Source organism: Lepisosteus oculatus, chromosome 11, assembly GCF_040954835.1.
Source record: "Lepisosteus oculatus isolate fLepOcu1 chromosome 11, fLepOcu1.hap2, whole genome shotgun sequence".
Lineage (NCBI taxonomy): Eukaryota > Metazoa > Chordata > Actinopteri > Semionotiformes > Lepisosteidae > Lepisosteus > Lepisosteus oculatus.
Genome location: NC_090706.1, coordinates 17073535 through 17098394, shown reverse-complemented (window position 1 = coordinate 17098394; position 24860 = coordinate 17073535). Strand labels below are relative to the sequence as shown.

At 43.5% G+C, this 24860-nt stretch overlaps 1 protein-coding gene and 1 long non-coding RNA gene across 12 annotated transcripts in view; one reads left to right on the top strand and one right to left on the bottom strand.

The window, feature by feature from the left end:
- Positions 1 to 24860, top strand: part of nfixb (nuclear factor I/Xb) — a 202478-nt gene that overhangs the window by 2194 nt on the left and 175424 nt on the right. The gene's annotated exons all lie outside the window — the stretch shown is intronic.
- Positions 7722 to 24623, bottom strand: LOC107077590 (uncharacterized). Of its 2 annotated transcripts, XR_011191125.1 has the most exons (4): positions 24536 to 24623; positions 24225 to 24414; positions 11445 to 11584; positions 7722 to 9847 (listed from the first exon to the last, which is right to left on the bottom strand). It is a non-coding gene; the product is annotated as an uncharacterized lncRNA (long non-coding RNA). The 2 variants fall into 2 exon arrangements; XR_001478592.2 differs by lacking the exon at positions 24225 to 24414 and having other exon boundaries at positions 24536 to 24613.

The window sequence follows — 24860 nt, the reverse complement described above, 5'->3', positions numbered from 1 at the left end:
GCCAATCATATGGTAAAATGAGATCATTGAGGAAACCATACAGGCCAGATTTTCCAGTTCCAAGTAAGTAAGCAAACTACCTCACTGTGTTGCAAAAATAGATGTGTCACACAGTGTGCAGTCACGTGAGCCAGTGTAAGGAAGAAAGCAATGGGTGCAAGGCAGGTTAGACATCGCAGGGCACACACAGCTACAGACAGACACTTACACGCAGTCTTTGGACTGTGGGAGGAAATCAGAGCACCCAGAGCAAACCCACACAAACCTGGAGACAACATGCAAACTCCACACAGATAGCACCATTGGTATGGAATTGAAACCAGGCCTCCAGTGCTGCGACACAGAGATGCTAACCACTGTGCCACTGGGCATTTGAATTTTTCACCAATTTAAGAAAAAATAAGGGAGCAAATGGTCAAGGTCACTTTCTTATTTAGCCATGCTGCTGTGTAGAAGCCACAATCAGGAGGTACCATATATTTAACCTTAAAACGTTATAATGAAGTATTATATTTTAATAGTTATTGATACAGGAGGTAAGAAGAAAAATCTCCCACACATGCCAGTCAAACGTAATTTGCTCATTGTCAGGTCTTCTCTACACATCTGTGAAGATAAAAGACTCAGTTTTGTACTGCAGATCTATCTAGATGAACTTTTGTCTTGAAACACATGACTGAAATTTACCTCAGTACAGGTCTGCATAAAAATGATTTGTGTCATTAAGCAGGAAAAGCACTAATAAAGACCAGGCTAATGCAGTGACGTTCACACAGCAGCATTTATACACATGTATTACGTGTGTATGATGTGCATACGTTTTTGTCGATTATTTACACACGCGTGATGGCGGCCCATTTTCTGCAGGCTTGCGAGCTGACAAACAGCGGAGGGCATTTTCAGTTCTGCTGGACTCGGCCCTCGATTTCAATTGTTCCTGACGCCTAAGTGCACGCTGTGCCCAAAAGCAGGCTTTGCGGCGCTCTTAAAAAAAACCCACCAGCTGTAATCCCCGTTGAGTGACGTTTTTTCTCGGTGCTGTGTAATCGTCATACTGGGGGAATCTTTAATTTCCTTGAGCGCGAGAGGCTTGTTTACATTGGAGCGGCGTAAGATTCGGGCACTGCCAGAGCTGGGGAACGCTAACTGTGTGATAGTCTTTTCCGCCAGCGGTTTACCATTCGCGCTCCTTGAGTAATAATATATGGGTGGCTCTGGAAGCCACAGGGAAAGACTGCCTCCCAGGCAGCTGTGTAAAGATAATTTACAGATTTCCAAATCCTCTTTTAGTCACAACGGTATCCAGACAGCTCTCTCCTCAATGCAAATCAGAAAGGAAATTGTCACACCCCTTAAAATCGATTAAGGGGTTCACTCTCCACCAGGAATAGTAGTTGACTGGAACAAGCCATCCTGAAAAAAAAGATCTGAGTGGAGTTTGAGGGGATTTTTCAAAAAACATCTAGATTAGATCAGAGGTTCAATAAACTGTGGTCAGTCCAGTGAGCTGATAGGGATGAATAACCTTTGTTGTTCTCTTATGATCAGCACCACAGTCAGAGTGCAGCGGGGTTCTAAAGCCTCATGTTATGCTGCAGCCATTTAGTTATTTTTCTGCTGTTTTTTTACACCTCTCATAGGCTTTTGCTTCCAGAAGGATCACTGTGGATTGTTCTGCAGGCTTGTATCAGGGGTGGCATGGCAGACCAGTCCCCCAGGGAGAACCAGGTTCCTGCTGCAGGTGACGTAGGTGGCTCTCCTTTTTCTGGACCAGAGTTTCCTGACCGATTCCCCAGTATTGTGGTTGGGCACACTGTGGTGTACGAGGTGCTGTCCTTCACGTGACACTTTAACCAAGTTCCTGACCTTGGATGTTAAAGATGTCTGACAAGAGTAGGGGCGCTAATCAAAGGGTTCTGCCTACACACTTGGCCGCACTAGTTTTTCACTTCCCTGCCCGATCTACTGCGGTGGCGCAGCTGCTGGGCTGCCAGGTGTCGCCCGGGTGGGGGCGGCACTGCCGTGGTCAGTTAAAGTGGCTGAAGTGGATCCTTTTGGGCAGCTAGAAATTGATTAGAAATGTTATTGCGCGAGGCATGGTTTTGCGGGCGGACTGTTTTTTTTCATGATACCTGTTTGAGGTGGAGTAAGGGGAAGGGGGTCTGATTTTACCGAGCCATGTGTCAGTCACTGGCTTGGAGTGTGTAAAACTTAGAGGCATGAACTGAATCTCTTTGAGTCTCCTTATGTCAGTTCTCATGAGACACAAAACCGAAGCCTCTGTGCACTGTAGCATCAGGCACCTTGTCTGGATAAAATCAAGTGGATTTTCAGAGCAGTCAGCAGATCTAAAGGTTCTGGTAACTATCAGGGGGCCGTATTCATCAAACACTTCTCCAAGCATTAATTTCATGATGTTCTAGGCACATTACTTGTTGAAGAAAAAAACATTTCTGCAGTGAAAAGGTTGAATCCTTTTTTAATTTTTTGCATTTCCAAGAATTTAGGAATAACCCTTTTTCTGGAAAATCACAACTCTCACGGTTGTGTCATCCCCACTGTTCCTTCACATTTTGATGGCTTTATTTTAAATTCCAAATTTATTTCCCAGGGTCTCTCAGGGGCTCAAAAGCCAATCATATGGTAAAATTAGATCATTGAGGAAACCATACAGGCCAGATTTTCCAGTTCCAAGTAAGTAAGCAAACTACCTCACTGTGTTGCAAAAATAGATGTGTCACACAGTGTGCAGTCACGTGAGCCAGTGTAAGGAAGAAAGCAATGAGTGCAAGGCAGGTTAGACATTGCAGGGCACACACAGCTACAGACAGACACATGCAGTCTTTGGACTGTGGGAGGAAATCAGAGCACCCAGAGCAAACCCACACAAAGATGGAGACAACATGCAAACTTCACACAGATAGCACCCTTGGTATGGAATTGAAACCAGGCCTCCAGTGCTGCGACACAGAGATGCTAACCACTGTGCCACTGAGCATTTTAATATTTCACCAATTTAAGAAAAAATAAGGGAGTAAAAGGTCAAGGTCTCATGTGTTTGTCATACTTTATCTTTAATTGTGGTACAGATCATAAGAATGATGATCTTTTCGACTACTGCAATGCTCTACTCCCTGGGGTATCTAAATCTACTCTGAACAAGCTGCAGTATGTCCAAAATTCAGCAAACAGAATCCTGACCAGGTCTAGTGCAAGTGTTCACATTACTCCTATCCTGGAGTCCTTGCACTGGCTTCTGGTCACATTCCGCGTAGACTTTAAAATCCTCATGTTCACCTATAAGGCTTTACATGGCTTGGCACCTCAATACCTGTCTGAACTTTTATCGCACTACTCCCCACCTCGCAACCCCCGCTCTTCAAATTCTGCCCTCCTTACTGTCCCCCAAGCCCATCTACATTGTATGGGCGACAGGGCCTTCTCCTGCTATGCCCCCAAGCTCTGGAACTCTTTGCCCAAGGACATCAGAGAGTCACTTTCTCTAAACTCCTTCAAATCCAGACTCAAAACCCTCTTCTTCAGAAAAGCCTTTACTTTACTGGTTCCATTCTTCACCCCTCTGCTCTTCTTAATACCACCTTCCACGGTCTCCTCTATTGTTATTGTTGTATTGTTGTAATTATAATTGTGCCCTATCTTGTGAAATCTTCTTATTTATTGTTGTAGTCTTCTTATTTATTGTTATTGTCATCCTGTAAAGCGCTTTGAGAAGCCACCTTTAAAAGCGCTATATAAAATAAAGATTATGATGATGATGATGATGATGATGATGATGATTATTATTATTATTATTATTATTATTATTATAAGAAGACAAGAAAGGTTATTATCCCCCCAAAATTAAAAAAATAATGGTTTTGTGTAACCATGCATAACATAACTGCTGCAGCACGTTACGTGGAAGATAATGCTTTACTGTTTCTTATGCAACCAAGAGCAGCTATTCAACATCCCGCTTATGGCACCTATACTGATCACAGTTGATGTCTAATTTTGCAGTAGTTATATTGATAACTATTATTATAGTTGATATTGATCAATTATCATAGTTACTTTAATCACTGTCAATTCTCATCCTAACCCCTGCCTTCCCGCTCTGTCTGTTATTACTAAATTGATGTGAACTGACTTTTAAGCAAAAATAAGGTGCTGCCTTTAAAGAGTGTCAAAACCATTTATTTGGGATCTGCTTTCACCCCATGTAGAGTTTAATTTCACAGAGTAAATGACAGTAAATAAAAATACATGAAAGTCAATGGAAGGTCGAATGGAAGTAGCGATATACAAACTGTGTATGAAGGCAGTCTGAAGGAGCAAAGGCAGGCCTTGGGAAGGGGGGGGGTGGGCTTATCTTTGCATCTCAAACAGCTGGAGCCTCGACACATTTAAAGAAGACCCCCCCATCCACTGTAGAGTGGGTTTGCACAGAAATAGCTATCTAGGGCAGCAGAAGGTCTGGGGCCGGCCTGTTGTGGAGAGCCCTTCAGCCCTGGGTTGGCATGCAGTGGGTGGTGTGTGTGTGCTGGGGGGGAGGGGGCTGTTGGCATCAGGATGCCACCCTGGGCAGACTCCGTGTGGGCTACAGATTTTCATAGGCAGCTTGCTGGGTCTGCATACAGAGGGTGCCTGGCACACACACCACACAAACACAACATGCAGCGCTGTCCTGGATTTGTTATGCCACCCTGTTCTTCTTGTTTTAAATAAAATAATCTTTTATTCCCTTTCCTTGCTTTCACAAAATGCTTTGGTGTGTACTTCCCCCTTTTCACTATGATTGCATTGTCATGTACCGCGCTGACTATAATACCTTCATTTTCTGTCAAGATATGCTAGGAGTAATATAGGTTTTCCTGTTTGTTGGTAGGGCTAGGTCTGTGAAACTCTGTTCAGAACTGGCCCTCCTCTTTCCCAGGGCTTAGATTCATTCGTTTCTGTGTAATAAAGAACAACGTTATTTTATAAAGCGCCTTTAAAGGTGGCTTCTCAAAGCGCTATGTACAGTTCCTATGAGTGATCCGTTGCCTTGTTCCAAGAGCAATTCCCGATCTCGTTGCCTTTCGATACATTCGTTCTACTCCTTCCTGTCTGAGAAATTGCAAGTAAGAAAATGGGAATTTCGATGTTATGAGCTAACAGAAATGCACCTTGCTCGGGTCCAGTATCCGTTGGATTTTTTCTGTGTATTCCTTCTGTTGCAGCAGTTCCCTTTGAAAGTCTCTGAAAATGTTTATGGCAAGCGGGGCAGTGACCCATGTTCTGTAAGCTGGCTGAGAACTCTTCAGAGCTCCTTTGCTGCCATTATGTTATCTTAAGGGTTGCACCTCCAGTATAGTTAATCTCAAATGCGCCTACTTTAACAGAACAAGCAAAAGGACATATTTCATTTTCTATCCTCAAAGCACTCAGAGGTTTGTGTTCTCTTTGCTGGGCAGGGAATGCCTTGCTTTCCAGTCAGGAAAGTCAGCCAGCCCAGCGGTCGTTGGACCCTGCCCTGTCCAAGCCAAATGGTTACGCTGGGTTGCACTGGTTCTTCCGAGGAATTTGCATGGATAATGGGCATTAAATGGGATTCAGGTTTCTGGTGTTGCCTGCTGGCTTTGTATTAAAAACTGGCAGCCTGTTTTTGCCTTTCATGTTATTTGCTTTGTTTTGTTGTCTCAGTACTGCAGTTTGTAGGGGGAGCGATATTTTCCCATTATCAAAAATATTAGTTTTCTTCTTTTAATTATTTTTGTTTACTTTTTGGTACTATATATTATAAAAAGAATTGGTGGCTTAGCTTGGAAGGTCCGCTCCTAACGTGACTAGAGTGAAAGTAACTCAGGGGCAATGGGGGGGACAGCTGATCTTGGCTGATTTTTCCTCCTTCTCTGGTAGGTCTGCCACCACTATTTGGGGGAGACCTTTCAGTACTGAGGTATCCAAACTGACAAAAACGTCAACCCACAAAACCTGCAGCAAGTTTAAAAAAAAAATTAATATCTGGTAAAAGCACATCTGATTTCTCCCCCTCTCTCCCCATCATGCGGAAGATAGAAGCCGAAACGCTTTTTTTTGGTAAATTCCCGCATCCCTGTTTTCCACTCGAGTGTGTGTATGAGTGTAGGGGTGCATGAAGAGCTGAATCCTGTGATGCCTGACCTTCCCTAGGTCAGCGTGTATCCTCCCAGCACGCTGTGAAATACAGCAGTTTTGTACAGTCCCTTAGCCCGCCCCTCTCGTGGGAAGAGACAATCGCTCTATTCAGATATACAAAGCCTGCTCCACCCCCCTTTGGACCCCCCCCCACGCAGGGCAGTGTGTGTGAACAGAGGGTCTTGTGACAACACTGGAGTGAGACTCAGACCTGTAGGACTGAGCTCTGAGCTCAGCTGGGGCCTGCAGTCACACTGGCCTGTGTGTTATAAAATGATTGCTGATTTGCTGCAGTAAGTGATGGCAAACTCTCTGCAGTGACAGCCTTGCTGCACTAAACCCTGCCTTTGTGTTCTGGTGCAGGAGAGCGCAGTGCTTCCCCAGCCAGACACGGGTACGTTGTTTTCTGTGAGCGCACCCAGCGCAGGCTGGCTCGGGAGGAGTTAATCCACAGGTGTTGTGGTTGCCCGCCTGCCTGCCTCGCCCTGCGCACAGATGCCCGTCTCTGCCTGAACAGCTGGCGGGCCATGTGCTCTACCAAGTGTTGCTGTTGAGTGGGAGCGGGCATGAATATTCATGATGCCGCCGTCGCGTAGGAGCCTGGCACTGCCATGGCCAGCCTTAGCCTTTGAACACATGTACGGGCGGGCGGGCGGGGGGGGGGCAGAGAGGCACTGGGAACAGCAGCCCGGTGGCCCACTTCCACAGGCCTGCCACTCTTCCTGTCGTCCTGCCTGGAGAGGAAGGACAGAGAAAGAGTGCGAGAGAGGGAGAATGAAGCAGGCAGAGAGAGATGGGTGCATCGAGGAACAAAGAGTTGACGGAGAGAGAGAGAGGTGGGATGGGCAGGATGTCAGAAGCAAAGAGGCAGAGGCTGAGGCATTGAGACGGGGCGATGGAGAGGAAGAGAAGGGATAAATGTGCTCGGGGAGGGGAGTGAAATGGTAAGGAAGTGGAAGAGTTTAGAGATGAACAGCCCGAGAAAGTGTGGGGACAGGCATGTGACCGAACGAGAGATGAAGGATATGACATGAGGTATAACGAAAATTGCATCCCGAATTTTGAGAGAACCTCGTGATTGTAGGTGTTTTCTATTGATTTCTGAAATGGTTGTTGTTTTTTTTCATCCTGCCTACTGTTTAAAGGACAGCATTATCACAGTTTGATTTCCCACGAGTTTGGTCAAGGAGCTCCGGGACACTGTGTGATACTGGGATGAAAATTAGCAGCTGCCCAGCGCCCACAGCAGCCCTTGTTAAGATATGTTATTCATGAAGGGGAGTTGCCAACATATGAGTGCGCCAGGGACTTTTGAACCCTTTCTGAACTCGCAAAGTAAATTCTCGCCCTGCTCCAGATTTATTACCCTGTGGTCTCAAAGGCAGAATGCTGTGCCGTTTCCCTTTACATACAGAACAATCATGTAACATTTATCCCTTTCAGAATTTCTTTTTTTCCATTTTGTGATGTTTTCTACTGATATTACTGCGAACTTGAGGATCAAACTTTTGCTTATCAGGAACAGAGCTTTCCTTTTGCATTAATAAAAGAACGCAGTACAATTTACTACACATGGTTTTGCTTTATTCATTATGGTAACCTTACAACAAGTTAAAACCACATTGGTGATGGTGTTGGATGGATTTCAGGTTCGTGCTCTTTAGTTTTCCAAGATGAAGTGTAATCCTTTATTTGGTTGAGGTTTGAGACCTCTCAGCAAGGGAACCTAATTAATTACCTGGTGTGCCGTTACACAGTGGTGCCCATGTGTTACCAGTGATTAGTAAGCCGTGTTTTGGGAGACGGAAGGTTAATTTGTTGATTGCCACTTCAGGCGTATTTGTCTTTCGCTCCTGTGAGTTATGTGGAGTCTCTCACCCCTGTGGTTTCAGTTGAGAGGTCAGTGATGGCGGGAGATGCTAACAACACAGGTGAGCTGTAAGCAACACCTGGGACACATGGGACCTGGCCTTTTACTGAAAGAACAGAGAAGAGGGAGCAGTTGGCAGAGAATACTCTAGGCATGTCCCCAGCCCCTATAGACGACATGGCCTTCTTGTGCTCCATGCTCTTCCTCGGTTAGAGGAGAACTCTTGGCCATCGACCTGCGGGAGAAGAGACTGAACGCAGGTTGTTAACAGAAATGGGGAAGCCTTTTCTGAGCCCTTTTATCTCTCTAGATGAAAACAGGATGGGTTGTGGTGGCAGGGGCATATCTCTCTGCTGTATGAACCAGACCAGCCTCGACAGAGAGGTGTTGTCTGTTGTAAAGCAACGCTAAGCCTAAAACAGAGCTGAGTGCAACACAGCAGCATCACCGGCAACCCTGGTCCTACATACTGTTCCAAGTTCAGATGGATAATATCTATTCTGTGCACCAGATCAGTGAATAAATGGAGCATTTTTGCTCATGTATGGGGGAAATCTTGGTATTTAGAATTCATCTTTCATTGCATCCTCTCAGTTTGTGTTCACCAGTGGTTTCTTTTCTCATGCCCATGACTCCTTTACCCACGTAGGAAGAATGAGGTGGGGTGGGTGTGCTTCTCCTATTCACCCATCCTGGTCCAGAAATGCTCAGGGCAGGACTGTACGTGTCCATAGTCCTAAAACTCGGGGGAACACCTATTGATCTTCTGTCATTTGTGCAAAGTGTGAGCTGCTGCAGAGAGTGTTAATTCTGAATTTGAATTTCTTCTCCTTGTAAATGGAGGAGGCAAGCTACTGTTTAAGCAAGCAAAACGAACCTAAGCATCAGAAATGTAGGAGGCAGAAAGAGAGAGGGTTAAAAGCACCACAGCAACAAATTAGTAATGCTTGTTGTCAAACAAAACAACAGGGGGAAAAAAGAGCCCCCTCGCACAGCAGATTGCCTGGGCCCAGGGCTCAGCCATGCTTATCTCTTCAGCCCTGAGGAGACCTGGGCCTGGCTGTGGGATGCGGCAGCTCTCTCTCTGCGTGCCAGGCCAGCACTGACCAGCCTCCACTTCGCCGAGATGATCTCATTCTGCAGCAGCCCAGCCACGCTCAGCCCTGCAGTCAGGACCCTTTTCTTGTCCAAAGGCCCGTAACATCACGAGCTGACCACCTCCAACACCCTCCCCCCAAATCCCAATCTGCAGTAAAAGGCTCGTTTTATTTTGCATGCAAAATGTATTAGCCATAACTTTGAAATAAAATAATTTAGTCTTCAGAATGATCTTCTTTAATGATTGGGGAGGGTTTTTTCCCTTGGCTCTGAAGTTCTGTCTTGTTCTGACCAGCATTTCTTCTGTTATGCCTTAGGTTGTTACCTAAGAAGTTCCCCTCTGCTCTCGAGAGTTGTCTGTGGGCTATTCCTCTCTGTACTTTGTCTCCAGGGTACCCGCAAGAAGTGAAAAGATTATTAGGATATCAAGCTCTACATAAGGGGTCCAAGACCAGTGCTGGTCGTAATGCAGTCCTCAAAATAGGAACCTTCACAATCACGAGTGTGGGTGATCTGAAAGGCATTTATTTTCTGCTGGACCTGGTAAGAGCAGCTTTGTTAATATTTTAAACGAAATGACCAGTCCCTCCTTGACTACCCAGTGGTTGAATTGTAATTTTCCCACTGGATTTCTCTGCCCGTGACCGTCTGCATCAGGCCCTGCTACTGCACAGAGTGCTGCTGTTTTGGCATCTGCTCCCTTGCCCCTTGGGTTTTGTTCTTTTAAAGGGAAGGAAAACAAACAGGTGAGCGGGAGAGGGAGAGAGAAAACCAGAGGTGTGGAGAAATGGAGGGGAGGGGGGGGAGAAGAGGAGCTGCAGGAAGGCAGATAGAAGAGAAGGAAAGGGCGAGCGGGAGAGGAAGAGGGAGAGAAAGGACAGCGGGTGACAAAGAGGAGCCTCCAGCCTGCCTCATCCTCAGGCCCCTTGCTCAGCTCCCTTCCTTTCATGGGGAGCCAAAAAAACAGATTATTACCCCCCTCCCTTTCCTCCTGAGGGAGAGCAGAGTGTGAGCTGCTTTCCTGCACCATCGCCCCCCCCAACACACACACCTCCCCTCACTCCCCCATCACACCCGGCTCTTCTGCTCGAGAGTGTGCTGACAGCGCCACACACACGCCAGCAAAACTAGCGCACGCTATGAATCAATTTATTATTGCACCAAGCCAAAGGTTAAAAAAATACATGTCTGCTCCTTGTCTGGGGTTAATTTGCTTTCAGTATCGCTGGTGTTGCTCTGCCAGTTTGCTGCTTATGTTATACTTATTGTACCTGCATCCAGGCTCAGATCTCCTGGGCAGGGCTTTCCAACTGCAGGCTAAAACAGCTGAGTGACTCGCTGAATGGTAAGGCGCCGGATAAAACAAACACAAGCCAGACAGATTGTGTTGTAAGGGAATGAAATGGTCATAGGCTGCAAAACTGGGCTGCCGTACTCGTGACACTATGCAAAACTGACAGAAATGGAGTGCTATTATTTTACAACGTTGTGTTGTGTAGTCTAGGGCTGGTTGACTTGCCAACGGCAGCTGCATTATTGAGAAAATATGAAATCCATGTTGCCGCTAGATAAGGCTTTGATTTACAACACGCCTCTGCAGCTGTTTTTTGAGGTGCACTGCTCTAGAATGCAGTTGCAACTGGCTGGAATGGCTGGATGATTTAAGCAGGGGCAGCTTGTTAGCAGTGAGACAGCACAGTGTGGGTTTTTTTGCAGAGTGCATGGAGGTGCACTCTCCTGTCCCCATCTGTTTGCAAGGAGCTCTTATTAAAAAGAGGCCACAGTCGCCACAGCCGTGAGGAAAGGTCCATTTTCTGAATGACTGTAACAGGCCCTGTTTATGTGTGCACTTGCTCTGGTGTTGCTCTTGTTGTAGTCTGGTCTAAAACACCTCAAAATCATGCTGCCTGTTTCTCTTTTGTAATGTGGCATGGCGTCGTACAGTGACGCACCCATGCAGAAGGGTGGCAACAGTAGGAGACTGCCATTCCCAGGAATCAAAGCCAGGGTAGTGAGAGAGACTTGGGCACCCACCAGGGTCTGGACCTCCTTCCTGCCTGTCCCTTCTAACATGCTTGGCTCTGCAACTCAGAGCTGGCAGCCCACTGAAGCTCAGCAGGTGTGAGCCTGGTCAGCCCCTGGATGGGAGACCTCCTGGGAAAAACTAAGGCTGCTGCTGTAAGAGGTGTTAGTGGGGCCAGCAGGGGGCGCTCACCCTGCAGTCCATGTGGGTCCTAATGCCCCAGTATAGTAATGGGGACACTATACTGTAAACAGGCTCCGTCCTTCGGATGAGATGTAAAACAAAGGTCCTGACCTTGAACTGGCTTCATCACTCTGTTCTCCTCCCCACTGATAGCTGATGTGTGGTGGGTGTACTGGCACACTATGGCTGCTGTCGCATCGTCCAGGTGGGGCTGCACAGTGGTGGTGGTGGTGGAGGGGAGTCCCCATTACCTGTAAAGCCCATTGAGAGGAGTGTCTAGAAAAGCACTATATAAGTATAATGAATTATTATTATTATTGGAAAGGTCTACAAGAAAAAACTGAGAGTCTGGTACACAGACCTTGCCCTTACAGGGCCTTACACATACGTTTCTGAAATTGCAAAGTCAAGCGATGCCGGCTGGAGGTGTTGACCTATAACATGCCAATGACCACGTGCTAGCAGGATGACCGTTGTTAAGATATTATTAGCATGCACAGTGCAAGATCACAGCAGGTCCAATACACACTAATAAAACTGACAAGGAGTTAGTTTTGCCTTGTAGGTGTAGGTAGTTTTTTTTATGTGACTGCTGTCATATTCTTTGGGAAACAATTGAGACAATGGTCAATTATTGCCAATTCTCCTGTAAGGGCATGTAAATGACCTGCCCGGTGCATCTTGCAGGGCAATTATGGAAACAGTCTTCCATGGTGACTTCCAAGTCCTCTGTCTGAATGTGTGTAGGATAGGGGAGTGGCTGTTGCATATGGCTGTGCCAGAGGCTTTGGATAAACTCTGCAGTGCTGGGGGGGACATATGGTTTTGAATGTAAAAGTTAAATATTGTGAACTCTTTTTTTGATTGATGTCCAGTTGGTAGTCGGCAACCTCAAATCAGGATCACCATCGGCAAAAGCAAAATAAAAAGGAAGTCCTTAACGAAATCTCTCCTACCAGCCTCTGTGTTGAAAATCCCAGTTTGCCTATCAGCTTAATTGAAGCAGTTCTTTGTGCAGTGCGGGGTTGGCTTTACCTTATAACACAGCAGGACTGGCGCGGCGCAGTCCAGCGCATTGAAGGGGTCTCTTTCTTCTGTCCCATTTAGAAAACAATAAATTTAACAATCATCACATTTCTGAACAGTTGCCCGCGTGTGGTTCTGAATCAGTGCGTTTGTATTGTTCTTTCCAGTAAGCTTAGTATTTTTTTGAAGTCAGCAGCCTTTTTGGGTGAAGGGAACGCGGACCTCACGTGGAGGTATTGAAAACGCATCAAAGGGAGCGCGCGCGCACGCTCACACACAAGTATCTGTAACAACATTGACTCCAAGATCAATTAAGCTAAAAGAAAAGGGAGGGGAATCAAAGAATATTCCGGCACCAACAAAAAGCAAATTGATTAGGAAGTTGCGAAACCAGCCAGCAGCCCCGGTGGGCCTATTGAGTCTGTCAGGTTTCCTTTGCTGTTTCTTATTTTATACGGCTGTGCTTGTCGATGTAACAAAACAAAAAACAGAACAAATGCAAAAGGAACGAGTGTGAAAGGGCGGGGAGCACCGGGCAGTTTCACAAACCGGCACAAAATCGCTGGACGCCCTCTAAAAGCACGTCGTACGAGAAGGACATGATAGGACCATGAAAGGGTTTTTACAATGGGATCTCGAGTTCCCTACACAGTGCTCAATGGCGACATGCTCCTTCGCTCTTAATCTCGTATGACTCTTTTCCACATGCTGTGGGAAAACTTGTATAGAAAAGTTTGACTTGCCACCAAGGTCAAAACTTCCCTCATATATCGGCCTTAAATTTGAATTCTCTGCTCATCCACTGACGCCAGCGGACGTGATATGACGCCATATCGTCTCCGCGATGAACAGCTATGTTTTGGGCAGGAAGATTATTTCATAATGTTCTGTATTTTGAAAATTGTTTCGGTAGCTCACCGGAAGGAGTCACTACAGAGGTGTTTGCTGTTTTTTGTTGTTTGATGTATGATATTTTGTTGCACTGGTGTTATGATCCTCTCGGTATTAATTAAACAAAACTCCTTGTTCTAAAATGTTTTCCATAAATGAAATATCGGAATTTTCCAGGTGCCAATCCCTCGTTTGTGTAAGTCAGACTTCCCCAAAACGACAGCAAAGAAGAAAACGAACGCGGTGGCCACACATCAGAACAAAACGCGACAACAGGTGACTGTCTCCCGCCTCCCGCGCGAGCTGCCCCGGGGCGCAGGCCCGCAGACGAAGAGCTCGCCACGCGGACCCTCGGGGCGGCAGCGCCGGAGCGCAGCTTCCCGAGCTACACTGGCGCCTTTCAAGACACAGTCCGATTCGTTGCGCCCCAAAATGAGCTGGAGGAAGGAGCGTGGCGCCTGTGTTCATGATAACGAACGCCATCGGTGAAGGTGGCTGCACATCTCTGTACTTTCCGCCAACCCGTTTGGATCTTGTGCTGTGCCGGGCTAAAGAGAAAAGCAGAAGACTTCTCGATAGTTAATTTTGCCCAACCTTGCTCTGAAACTAGTTCCTCTCTAATATAAAATATACTGGATGCACATATCTTCCCTTGGATTGCGAGTAATAGAAAGCCTCTGTAAAACAGGGAATGAAAAAAATGTTAGAATACATAGACCGCTGTGTTGTGATCTTAATGTTGTGTGCGAAAAGAATTTCAAGAAACCCCTTTTGGAAAGAAGGATTTAAAGAAGGTAGAAAAAAGGCCACTGTATTTGACTGAGTTGCGCTAATTCGTTGCCTGGAGGGTGTTGAGTGAAATGAAACTGCCCTCTCTGTGTGCGGACGCGACGCGTGACTCGGAGCAACTTTCGGACCCGTCTCTCCTCTGTGGAGGCGCTGGCTGGCTCGCCTCCCGCAAAGAGCTGCTTCGCCAGCCGGAGAAATCCCTCGCCTGATCTTTTCCAAAAATCAAGGCGCGCCTTTTTTGTGGTTGTTTTTGTTCCCGAAGACCCCCAAGCCCCGTGCCCCCGAGGGAAGCTGCATTTGAACAGGGACTTGATCTTTAGCAGAGGAGCCTAATGATGCAGCAAGGATTTCTGCTGCTGGTCATTCCTGGACCCCAACGACTCTTGCCTCCAGCGCCCGGCAGCCTCTGGTGAAGGCCAGATCTACTGCACATGCACCGGCGCGCGCTTTGCTTTTCATTTCTTTTATGAGCTGTTTTTACAGGGGTGTTATATGCTGAGTCGACATTTTTCCCGCCTCGGTTTTATGGCCGTGTAAGCGCTCTTGAACGCCAGCGCCTTGCCTGTACACCCCCGCCGCGCTCCTTTCGCTTTCCAAGCGCTAAAAGTGACCCTCGCTGTCCCCCTGATTTGATCAATTCAGGTTCAGCACGAAAACGTCAGCGTTCCCGGCCCCCCCAGTTCCCCTTGAAACTCAGTTGCTTAAAAAAAACTAATCGGGAACTTTGATATTTAACACGCCGGCTTAATACCCGCCGTAGTCGCCCATAACAATAGCCCACTTTGTGCTGTGTGGCGGTTTGTAACGAACGCGCTGCGGTCTCAAGAGCAACATTCTGCTGCTCTGTTCAGACGTGGTGACCCTCCTCCGGCTGACGGAAAAAGACCTGCGCTGTGGCTTTTCAATATTCGCATTCGCTAAATACACAAAATCACGTATTTGTTCCCCAACAACGCAAACTCGACCAGTTAGCATGTCAAGACAGTTAAACTGTTGAGCGTGTTTGATTGACAGGCGATACAAAAGTGAAAGCATTTCGTCAAAGGTTTTAAGAAAACGCCACGTACTTTTAACTCTTTAAATTATGTTTTAGTCCTTAAATAGCTCAAACCATATTTAAGCCTATTTTGTACAGGTTCCATGTCATTCATTTTAGTGGTATAATATACAGATCACTATAGTGCACTGAATGTATAGAGTATATATACAATATTTGCAATATATGTTTATCTGCTTTTATTCAGGAAATAGAGAAAATGCATTAATAAATGCTTAAGATTTTCTAGGGGCTATCCTGTGCGTTTACAGACTATTTCGAATACTTTGCTTCTATTAAAATGTTTTGAATACAAATTACAGAATTTTTAGAATTCAATATTCAATATTTTCGTACTTTTTTTATAACAGTGATTTTATACTTATGTTGGGTAAACGTTATTGAAAACTCTCCTTTCTTTTTCTGTTTTTGGTTTTCCGGATCTTACCATAATTGTTCGGCGGTTTATAAACGCGACATTAATTGAACTGAGGACCTAAGAATTATTATTTTAAAGATGAAACAAACATGTTTCTAATTATTGTATTGGAGTATAAAACACATTATATAAATATATCAGATCTTTTTTGCAAAACATTTGAACTCTTCTGATTTTCCATGTATAGAGCGAAAATGTAAACTTAGACGTAAAGTATTCTATTTGTAACATCTTTTTTTACAATCAATAATAAAACATAAGAGGTTTACCGAGGTTTAAAAATCAATGTTTATGTTAATAATGAGGTTCATAGCTGCTTAATATGACTGACACTAACTGTGATATTTCATTAAATCAACAAACATTTTACTTTTCGGTAACAGTAATGATAGCCTGTACAGTACGCTGAGATTATTCTATACTTTTTATAGCCTAATTAAAATTAAATAGCATTTTCCCCACAATTAGGCCCCGGGTATTACTTTAACAACAGTATTATTCGTTAAACTAAATTGTCTTTAATGCTGCTGTAATTATTACAATTATCAGCATCCTGATTCTCCTCCTTTTAAAATTAAACGTCTTGTTACCAGATAGTTACTAAATCAGTGAGTTGTTTTTTTTAGGCAAAACAACGTCGAAATGATGGCTCGTATTCACAAAGCTTTTCTCACAGATTCTGTTAGCATTATTTATTTTTCTGAAGACTGAAAACGGAAACAAAAACTGTTAAATTAATTTATGCTAGGTAAAATCCCAAACTTAAATCCCAAACAGCATCTGTAATCAAATATGCTGCTGCATAATGCATTTTGTCTTCAATTAGTATTTCATTCATTTACCAAACGCAGCAGGTAATGGCTAACTTGTGTTAAACTCAGCATCTTAAATCAGGGGCCACACGCCTGTAGTGTGACGCAATCAACGGACTTGTCTCTTTAAACTTTGTTTAATGTTTTTTTTTTAATCTCATCTTGGAAACCCAACTGATTAGAGAATAGCTGCACCTGTTTAGAAATCCTTACAAGCCAAAATCATAAATCTTAATTTACCGTAATTTATTTGGAAACCACTATGAACGCGCTTACAGGTACAGCGGATTGTGACCAGCCTCAGTTTAACGGCAGTTGTCCACTCTTCCCAATGAAATTTGGCTTTAAAAGGTTCGTTTCCTGCCAGTGCTTAAACTATGCGAGGAGCGCGGTTTTGATCGCAGTCTGTTGTCTCTTCTTACTTACAATAAATCTCTTACCAGGCTTTTTTAAAAACTTGACAAGCAGAGGGTAGTTACCGGTTACATATCACGGTATTTTGCTTGACGCCGCGTAATAAGTTGAGTCACTCTCCTGAGCTGAATGTAGGCCTACTGTTTATTCAACCGACCAAGACGGCTTTTAAACTTATCAGGTCACAATTATCCGTTTTAGTTTTCACACAATCCGCAAAAACGAAAGTAGCTACGTTTCAGATAAACAATCTTGGAATAGTAAACATTTGATACCAAAAGATTTACAACGAGGTGAGCAAAGGTTTCATTTAGCCCTAACAGCACAAAGACAAGGTGTCCTGCCACTAAATAAAATCAATCAAAATCGAAGATCGAAGGGACTGAAAGCGTTCATTTCCTACAGTTGTCGGGCTACTGCCTGAAATCTGTTTCAAATTATACGAGTGTTTCACCTATCCCTGGGACTGTGTCCGGATGTCTTGGCTTAAGAGCATGTGTGTGTTATTTTAGAGGCTCGTTTTTAGAGGAAATGGAATGACCTTTAAAATATTTCTTAACGTGTACTGGTTTATTTTTCACCTATTATAACATATTCCAATGTGAACTGTATGTTTAAATCTGAAATAAATGTACTCAATCTGTTGTTATATCGTCCAGGCGGGCAAATACGTAATGATTGCTTACTAGGGTACAGCGGCACAGGTGGAGGAGCTGTTTCAATTAGGATTTATAAGTTAGTTGTTCCTGGTTTTACAGCCCTTGGTATGTAGGGGGGCATCACAGGGCATCGCAAATGAGTAGTAAGCACTAATCAATTCTGCAGCTTTAATTTTTGTTCCGGGGTATATAAATCCTGTGATCTGTGTTGCTTGAAGTAAATGCAGGTGTCCTGCTTAATTCAAGACTCCTTTAACTCCTAATACGGTAAACAGAAGCATAAATCTAGCTAGATTTTAGGACTGTTTTAGCGGCAGTTTTTTTGTAACGTTTTTGTAACCTTGGTGAAAAGGTGAAAGGTTAGCCAATATCTTACAGATCGTTAAGAATTTCTAATCTTCAGGGAAAAGTGAAATGGTATTATCATGGTCTGATACTCGATGAAAATGTAAACCTGTTTTGATTTGCATGCGTGTTGGAAAAAATATTATTATTGTTGTTGTTATTTCAGCATTTTGGTCGAAAATAATGTGTGTTAAGAAAAAGAACAGCCGAGGAATTCGCGTTTTAGTGGTTTTAGTTTTTGTTGTGTGGTATCGGAGATTCGTCTGGAAGCTATTTGATTTAATGATTTCAAAAAGCTTGGTTTGATCAGTACTTCATATTCCTGTGTTTATTGTTTTTAAACAAATTAAAAGACATGTCAAAAAAGCTGCACCTTCTACCGAGAGAATTCTTCATCTTTAACAGCAAAGCTTTACCCGGCTTTGACCAAGTTATTCGCCACCTGTGCTATTTCCAGATATAACCCCTCTCTCTCAAAGAGAAACCGACTGAACTGAAGTCTCTTAGCAACGAAAAACAAGGGGTAAAAATTCGAATTCTAAACGATGTACCTAAAGTGAGAAAAAAGGCATTTGTGACTTTTAAAACGCTTTTTCATAGCCCTTTTTAATTAAGCTGAGCTGGGACATTTCTGAAGCTGTGATGTGACACACATTACTACCTAATGTAGAAAATAACGGATTTCGGCTGAACATTTAGACCAGAGACACAGGTGACTACTAGCAGTTCCCTATTAGAGGGTGGTGAGTAGTTTATCGTCATAAGCGTCACTCTCCTAATCGTCTCATAAAAAAAAACAGTAAAGATGTTTAATGCTACTATTATTAATTTTCTAAACGAAATATAAGCAAGTCTTTTCATTAACTCATTACAAGGAGAAAGGACATAATTATCCCGAATCGACGTTTTGGTTTCTGAATCCTGTGTATATTATTATTATTATTATTATTATTATTATTATTATTATTATTATTTCGTCACCTTATCATTCTGATACTCGGAGTCCATCCAAATGGCATATTATTAAGAACTGGTTTTTTTCCTCCTCGGTCCCGATTTAGGTAATAACCATTCTTACAAGAGCAAATGACAGCACTTAGTCCGCAGCCACACACCTTGCGCCTTGGGTGACTCGAGTGAGCGTGGTCATAAAGCAAACCGCATATTGCGCGCTCAGGTGTGGAATCGATGTGGAGTGACTTTACACAAGTCCCGCATCAAAACTTTGTTTCCTCTTGGCGTTTGTCTCGACGAAGCTAACGATTCGTGACACCTACTCCACTGTTTCACGGGCGAGAGTTAAAGAGTTAAACGCGAGTTTTCCTCCGATGAGTCTGTTTCCTATTTTGCAATAGAGACCTACACAACCGTGGGACGTAGAAAAGTACTTCATTCTGACTGTGAAAACAAACGTTAGTTTCTTCTCGTTTTCACTAAAGATGTTGTATGTCATGCAAAACATCGGACAGGTGCGTGGGCTTCGCTGCACCTAAGAAACGCATTTAAAAGTCCGCCTCTGACTTGTCTCTTATCAGTGACTTAATGGAATGTAGGTTTTATCCAGGACAGCGCTCTTTACGTAACGCTTGAGATAGAAGTAAACTTGGATAACCACTCATTTACAGTATGTGCTTCTGTACACTTACGGTTCGCCTTTGATTGACGTCTAACAAAAGCACTACGGAAATATCCGCCGTGCCCAAAGAACACACGGATCTTAGTCCCTTTTAGAGGAGTGTACGATCGGGTTAAGCCACAAATAAAGAAAACTATCTGCATACAGTGTTTTGTGGAAAATGTGACTGATTTGGACTTTTTTAAATTTAGTTTTAGGTCATATTCAACATTTTTCTACAACAGCAGCATTTACTGACGATGTTGTTAGGGTTACTTTCCTATTTGTGTTTTCCTAAGAACAAAACCAGCGGACATATACCCACAAATTAAATAATTCACCGTGCAGTAACTCAGTGGAGAATCTTGTGCATCTGATAACATTCCAACAAATTAAATAGCCTGATGTATTTTTAACACACTCTTATTAAACAGGACTAAACTATGACCAAGTAAATTAGTCTCTTTAAACAGTAAATTGTCTTTAGTAAATTCTTTAGTATTCAGAGTATGTCTTAAAAGTGCTATTAAATTAAAATTGACCTAACATTCACCCCGTATGTTCAAAAACTTTTCAAAGTGAATTTGAATTTTTACTAATAAATATACTACATTCATCGAACTCACGACCCAAAATAGATTTTTAATTATGGTGATATTTTTATAAAATCAGTTCTAACTGAAAATCGTAATAATCATCAAGCATTATTTATGTTTAGCTTGAATAAAAAATTCAATTCGATATAGGAACATAATATGAATGGATTTTATGCCCAAATAGATAACCTATTCTAAACCTGAAATGTTTTGTTTCGAATATTTAGATTAAATGACCTGTAGCTACAGTATAAAATCAATGTAAGATATTCAGATTTGTTTTTATATATTTTATTTTCCGTAATTGTTAGTGCGGGGTTGTGCAAACGAAAAAACAACAACGTTGTTTTAGAGCCCTTGTCAAATTAGCTTGGCTTTTCTATCTAAAACACCGAGACATTGTTATACATTTGACTTCCGAGTAATATTTTGTTGTAGATTTCGTCAGTTATTTAGCTAATTCGTCATTTTTGCTTTCCTTTATTTGACCTAATTGTACATGACCTTTATCGAAAAAAATCGACCTAATCCGAGAAATAAAGGCAATATTTTTATAGAAATAATTTGGTTAGGGATGACAGTGTCAAACTGAAAGCTTGTAATTACAGTACAGCAGTGTGCGATAACAATTAATAAAAACATGGAGTGTTTGATTTAAAATACTTCACGTTGCCTTGCCGCTCAAACAAATCTAAATTTGCGAAAATACTTGTCAAATATGAATGCTTCCAAGCCTGAAGAGGGTTTGTAGGCCTTTGACTCGGATTCGGTGCTCGGGTGTACAGTGGATTAAAAACCCATTACATTTTGCCACTTAAAAACGTCCTATTTTGATGAATTATTAGACCTTTCTAACGTTTCATTCACAGGTACAGTATTGAAGTACGGAATAGATGGACAACAGAAACGTATTGAGTGTCTGGCTTTGTGCTGCTGTAAAAACTATTTCACTTCCCAGTTTGACCTGCGCTGTTCCGCGACACATAGAAATATTTCCCATGATGGTAATGAAAGGTTAATTATGAAAATAACCAGACAGATAGAAGATCTGTGACGTGCTGTGTTCGAGTATTTCAGAAAGGTCTTTTCAAACGAATATACCCAAGTCATGTGAAAGGTTACAAGCCATCCTGCGCGTTTGGTAGATTGTACTTAATTGATCTGAGGATCTTTCGTTTATAGGAGGAAACACGGTTCGGCTTCAACGAGAGGGCTGGCTAGCTTGTTCCAGGCCCCCACCACTCTTTGAGTAAAGAAGCGACTCCTGTTTTCGGCTTCAAAACGCCCTTCCTTCCATCTAGATTCTGCCTGTTCCAGTCCTCCCCACTCCTTTCCACTTGTCAACAGCTGCGTTTTGTTAAGCCTCTCCACTGGCGCTGAGTAAATAGGTCACTCGGTTTCTGGGGGAGAAAACACGCTTTTCTTTCCATTTACACGGTTACTGAATGTTGAATGTTCAATTTAGGGGGTCTGTTATTATTAGTAATAATAGATCTATTAAAAATCCGCGATGTTTCAAATGTACCTGCCAAATTTTTAAAATAAACCTGACGTGTGGTTTACCTTAATGATGACAAACAGCGTTATTGACACTTGTTTGCTTACTTTTTTCATACAAACTGTTATATCTCCCTTTTTCTGCGCGAGAAATGGGGGCGATTATATTAAGCATTTATCCTTTCCTTTGGCATCCGACAGGAGTCATATCTCGACATTTTCTACATTAAACGTGCATATTATTTGCAGTTATTTTGCCCAGTGCAGTTTACCAGTGTATTGCATTGTAATGTAAATTAAAAAGGGTTATTGCACAGGCAGTTTAATTTTTTTTTCAAGAAACGTTTGTCACATTCATCATTTGACACGTCTGTGCATTGCGCATGCGCAGCCCTTTGACAGTGGCAGGCATGGTCAGACAAACAGCGTCAGGATATGACAGATCTGGACACAGGACTGACTGCCATGGATAGAGTGGGGGAGGAATCACAGTTTCACTATTCCTTTGTCTTTAGTAGCCTAATCTTACATTTTAACCTAACAGTTATACATTAGAACATACATTGGGTATTCAGGAAAAAATAAAATGTGTAAAAAAAAAAGTTAGGGACGTATGCCAGAAATAAATAAATGGTTAAATTACTCAAACATGAAACGTTGTAGCAGCTCATTCCTAATCGATTGAAGATAAAATCATTCCCTATTCAAAGAACAGTCTAGTTCGACGACTGATAACGGTGCTGAATGAGGTATATGATGCAGCGCAATAAGCTGAAACAGAATCCTGAAGACTGCCTCTAGGAGATCAGAGACCATTATGGGTGTCTTATTTAATGTGTGGTTTAAACTGGTCAAATATTAGAATTATCGATGTAGGCTTAGGCCTATTTATAGGCCTGCGATTGTGACACCACACGGAATTCAGTAAAGCAGTGTGAAGAAACACGTCTGTATAAAATACCATAGGATCCGTATCCCTGTCGTTTAATTTATGAGCCTGTAAACAACAGTCTCCTCTTTGGAATATCGAGTTGTTTGGCGATTGCAGACGTCTGTGGAGATGAACGGCAACAACTAAGAAATGTCTGGTGTGTTGGGTTAATACAGTGTTGATTTGTAAATAAACAGTACTGTGAGCGTTTTCCCTTCTCTTCACAAAAAACACATCCGACTCTGAAATATTTTCTTTGTTCACGGAAACAAAATCCACACCTTTATGCAATCTGGGCAGTTGAGACCAAAGGGTTTTTAGTATTAGTCTGTTTAGGTTCCTTGTCTTGCTGTGTGTTTTAAATGACTCGGATACATTCCACAGTTTAAGAAAAATGTAAAAAAACCATCTAGTCTAGTCCAGGTGCGTGAACCGAGAGGAGTGTTATATGGAAAAACGCGAAAAGGAAGAATAATTCGAGATGTTCTCATCTTTGTAAGTGTGGGTGATCGGACCTTTATATTAATAAAAACAGATACGTTACGGCGAAGTTCTCAGTCGGAGGAGATTTTAAGATCGAAGAAATATATTTAGGCGCTTTATGTGACGACACGAGTCATCGGATTGCAAGAAACCTGAAATGATTCAATTTACCAGGACGCTTTGATTTCTCATTTTCGTCGCATATACGTACACTTCGTTTATATTTCAATGAATAAGGTCTTGGTGTTTTTGTATATGGTGCGATGATCTAATAATAAGTAATTGAAATGCAATTCAATTACATTTCAAATGATGGAGAAGAGACAGACGCGCACAATCTCTTACGCTTGGCTGAGCCACACGCCTTTAACACGTAGATTTCTTTAAAAAGCCTGCCTGCGGCGTTTGCTGATATATAGTATAAAACACATTAAGGCTTGCCAAAAACACCTTGGGGAAAAAATCGCGAAGCTTAGTTCGCAGCGCACCTTTGCAAAGCAATTCACATTACAGACACTAAGTATTACAGGACTTCTCTTGTGTTCGTTTCTCCCAGTAATTTTGCTGTATACATCCAATAAGCGACAAGGCACACAGAGCAAACATGAATAATTCCTAATTGCAGACGGATACAGAAGAAGGCACTGATTAGATACAATTACTTTCTCAACTGGCCAACGTATCCCGTATGCAGCATCTTCTCGCTTTCTGTAGTTATTACTGTTGGCGTCACTCTGCTACATATTTCACGACACCCGTGAAAGTTTGAGCCGTGTAAGACAACCGTGCGATCTGCGGAAGCTCTACACTGCAAACCGTTGCGCTGACTTATTCGAGCCCGTTTTCACTAATGTGCGTGGCTGCCCTTCGGTGAATATTTTTTTTTAAAAAAAGCACATTTGTACAGGCAGCGGTTCACACATTCGCGTTGCATCTTTGCCTTTTTGTTGCTTCGTTTTCTAATCCCTGGGTTTTTTTTCCGGCTTCCTTCACTTTCTCCCACCTCACTCTCCCTCTCTCTCTCTCTCCCCCTCCCGGAGTCCTGCCTCCCGGGTGGCGGCGGCTCTGCAGCCGGCCAGGTCTAATCCCCGCCGCTGCCGATGTCCTCCGAGCCCGTCAGTTTAATGCTGTTAAACCCCGAGCTGCGGCTCCGGCCACGGGCAGACGCGACAGACTGCTAGCCGCGGTCCTTTATTAATAATTCACTAGCTCTCCTTTGCTCCTACAGAGACCCACGGCTCCCGATCTCAGGGCCAGTCCTTTTCTTCGCTAGCTAGTTTGTGTGCGTGTGTGTAGCCACAAATCTATTTGTTTCTCTATATTAATTTATTTCCCACCCCCGCCCAACAGGCGCACACCTTCCTGCTCTCTCTTCCAGTCGGGCTCCCGCACGGTAATCTCCAGTAGATTACGGCCGTGATCTTGTTGGGGTTTTTTGTCTGATCTGCGCCGCACTCTTCTGCACGGCGGAGGAAGAGGCTGGAGAAGAACCGAGGTGGTGGGGGTGGCGGGGAGGGGGGGTTATTGGTGGCGGTTGGAGGGGTTCAGCTTTTTTTTGGGGGCAGGGGGGAGCGAGACAGAGAGAGAGAGGGAGAGGGAGAGGTGATGCTAGAAGCAATCTTAAAACGAACAAAATAACTGTTGCTGGAAAACAACGACAACAACTTACTGTCAGTCTTAAATTCATTCGAGAACTCTTTTTTGGGGGGGGTTGGTTGGTTGGTTGGTTGCACGGCCGTACAGAACTGGGTTGAGCCGCGCCGCTTCGCCTGTCTGTTCGCCCGGAGCTTCGGTCTGGAGAGCGGAGCACAGGACGCGACGTCTCCGCGACTGGACCCCGCGCTTCCACGAGTCACTCCGGCGAGGTCGAGCCACACAGAGAGGAACCCCCGAACGCAGCTACGGTCTGGAGGACTGGGATCAGTTCACCTTTTTTTGTTCTAAGAAGAGTTGTTGGGGTTTTTTTTTTAAAGAAATGTTTGCTGGGCTACAGG